At 42.6% G+C, this 3232-nt stretch overlaps 1 non-coding gene and 1 pseudogene across 1 annotated transcript; both read left to right on the forward strand.

Moving 5' to 3' along the window:
* The first annotated feature begins 322 nt into the window (after positions 1-322).
* Positions 323-408, forward strand: LOC114238190 (small nucleolar RNA SNORD86). Its single transcript, XR_003623602.1, has one exon. It is a non-coding gene; the product is annotated as a small nucleolar RNA SNORD86 (small nucleolar RNA).
* A 282-nt stretch (positions 409-690) lies between these two features.
* On the forward strand, positions 691-1222 carry LOC103017659 (nucleolar protein 56-like; annotated as a pseudogene).
* Positions 1223-3232: the final 2010 nt, after the last annotated feature.

Genomic DNA, 3232 nt, shown 5'->3' on the forward strand with positions numbered 1-3232 from the left:
TCCGTTTCCCCCTTTTACTTTTAAGGACCCTTGTGATCATATTGGACCCACCCACATAACCCAGGATAATCTCCCTATTGCAGGTCCTTAAATTAATCACATCTGTAAAGTCACTTTTACCACGTAAAGTAAAATCATCACAAGTTCTGAGGATTAGAAGGTGGATATCTTTGGAAAGATTCTCCCTACCATACTGGTAAATTATTCCCAGTCTCAAGAAACAGATAAAGAGTTTGTAGCTCCACCCTTTCAGTTCCTTTGAAGAGGCAGGGAATATAATAAGAAAGAACTGAGGATTGGAACACTGATTAAAAAACAAAAGGATCATGGTGGTGGTTGACCAGGGCTCCCTGACCTGTATAGGCCTCTGCTATGGGGGTGATGGCCAGCCCTGGTGTCTGAGTGATCCCCTGGGCCCAGCACAGGGACCAACTTTCCAGAGCCCTGAAGACAAGGGGTAACACCCCAAAATATGGACTCATTTTCCACTCTACGTTCATTGGCCGAGCAGCTGCCAAGAACAAAGGCTGCATCTCCCAATACCTGGCAAAGAAATGCAGTATTGCCTCACGAATTGATTGCTTCTCTGAGGTACCTACCAGTGTATTTGGGGAGAAGCTTCGAGAACAAGTTGAGGAGCAGCTGTCCTTCTATGAGACTGGAGAGATTCCACGAAAGAATCTGGATGTCATGAAGGAGGCAATGGTTCAGGCAGAGGAAGCGGCTGCTGAGATTACTAGGAAGCTGGAGAAATAGGAGAAGAAACGCTTGAAGAAGGAAAAGAAAAGGCTGGCTGCGATTGCCCTGGCGTCTTCAGAAAACAGCAGTAGTACCCCGGAGGAATGTGAGGAGACAAGTGAAAGACCCAAAAAGAAGAAAAAGCAAAAGCCCCAGGAGGCTCCTCAGGAGAATGGACTGGAAGACCCATCTGTCTTCTCCAAACCCAAAAAAAAAGAAATCTTTTTCCAAGGAGGAGCTGGTCAGTAGTGATCTTGAAGAGACAGCTGGCAGTGGAAGTCTTCCCAAGAGGAAGGAATCTTTCCGCAAAGTGGAACCAGATAGTGACCCTGAAGAGTCAGGAAACAAGAGGGTCCCCAAGAAAAAGAGGAAATTCTCTTCCAAGGAGGAGCCTCTCATCAGTGGACCTGAAGAGGCTGCTGCCAGCAAGAGCAGCAGCTCCAAGAAAAAGAAAAAGCTCCGAAAGCTATTCCAGGAAAATTAGAATGGACATTTCCCTAGCAGGGCATAACTTACAGAGATATTTCCCAACACATCCCCTATAGCCCAATAAAAATAAAAACAAAACAAAACAAAAAAATTTAAAAAAACAAACAAAAGGAGTGGCAGAATCCTAATGGCAATGAATCCCATTCTCCAACGTCAGCCACCACAGTCAATAAAAGCCACCTGTGAAAACACTTCAGGCCCTGAGAAAGCTATGTTAAATACCAGATTGGAGTAATGTGAAGTCTCTGATATTTGTTAACAACAAATTTGGGGTACTCAGAGGTACATTTCAAAGCCATTTGTGTCAGGAATTGTTTCAGCTGCAAATAAAGAATAACCACATACCAGTGGCTTAAGCAATAAAGACATTTAATTATTCCATGTAACAGAAAGCTTAGAGGTAGGTGGGTCCAACATGGGGGCAGCAACTGAGGGTCAGCAAGGACCTAGGGTCTGTCCATCTTTCTGCTCTGCCTTTCTTAGTAGATCAGTAATGTCTCCCCTCATGGTGGTAAGATGGCTGCCACATTCCAAGAATCATGTCTTCCCAAAATGCCATCCCAAGCACAAAGGGCAAGCATGTGGAGGAGGACTGTTTCTCCTCTTGCTACTCTCTCTTTTATCAGACAGGAAACATTTCCCAGGACTTCACTGGCCATTCAGGGTACTGGTATTCCCTGGCAAAGAGGAATGGGATTCTATGATTAGCATAGATCAATCAGAAGTTGTCCTCTGTGTGTGTGTGTGTGTGTGTGTGTGTGTGTGTGAACATTGACACTCCAAGTAGAGTTGGGGCTCTGCTAAAAGAGAAGAAGCGGAATGGCTATTGGGTAGGCAATCAACAGTGTCTGGCATATAAACATTAAGTGTTATCTATTTTTTTAAATAGATCTTTACTGGAGTATAACTGCTTCACAATACTGTGTTAGTTTCTGTTGTACAACAAAGTGAATCAGCCATATGCATACATATGTCCCCATATCCCCTCCCTCTTGAGCCTCCCTCCCATACTCCTTATCTCACCTCTCTAGGTCATCACAAAGCACTGAGCTGATCTCCCTGTGCTATGCTGCTGCTTCCCAATAGCTATTTTACATTCAGTAGTGTATATATGTCGATGTTACTCTCACTTCGCCCCAGCTTCCCCCTCCCACCCCACATCCTCAAGTCCATTCTCTATGTCTACATCTTTATTCCTGCCCTGCAGGAATGGTTCATCAGTACAATTTTTTTTCAGATTCCATATATATGTGTTAGCATACGGTATTTGTTTTTCTTTCTGACTTACTTCACTCTGTATGACAGACTCTAGGTTCATCCACCTCACTACAAATAACTCAGTTTCGTTTCTTTTTATGGCTGAGTAATATTCCATTGCATATATGTGCCACATCTTCTTTATCCATTCATCTGTCGATGGACATTTAGGTTGGTTCCATGTCCGGGCTATTGTAAATAGTGCTGCAGTGAACATTGTGGTACATGTCTCTTATTGAATTATGGTTTTCTCAGGGTATATGCCCAGTAGTGGGGTTGCTGGGTCATATGGTAGTTCTATTTTTAGTTTAAGGAACCTCCATATTGTTTTCCACAGTGGTTGTATTTTTAACATGCTAATGTATAAATAGATAGATCTCCATTCAAAATATGGCAAGCTTTATGCTCAGATCTGAGATATTTATCAGACTAATCCTCTCATCAACTGGATCAGAACAATTTTGGTTCAAATATACAGAGTTACTCTAAATTTATCTGATTTTATGTTAAAAGAGGGGCACTAAACTTTGTATTCATGGACAAATTCCCATGGAGTAATCATCCATTAAAAAGTTATTTATTGAGTACCTACCATATCCCTGGCACAGTGGCTAAGCACCAGGACTAAGATATAGTTCCTCTTCTCGGGTGATTATAATTAGGATGGTTACGTGTTATTACAGGTACAAGTACATGAGACCAGGGAATGTGTCTAGGGAGAGCCCTATCTTGGCGTTAGGGAGAGTTT

This window comes from Balaenoptera acutorostrata, chromosome 3, assembly GCF_949987535.1.
Source record: "Balaenoptera acutorostrata chromosome 3, mBalAcu1.1, whole genome shotgun sequence".
NCBI lineage: Eukaryota > Metazoa > Chordata > Mammalia > Artiodactyla > Balaenopteridae > Balaenoptera > Balaenoptera acutorostrata.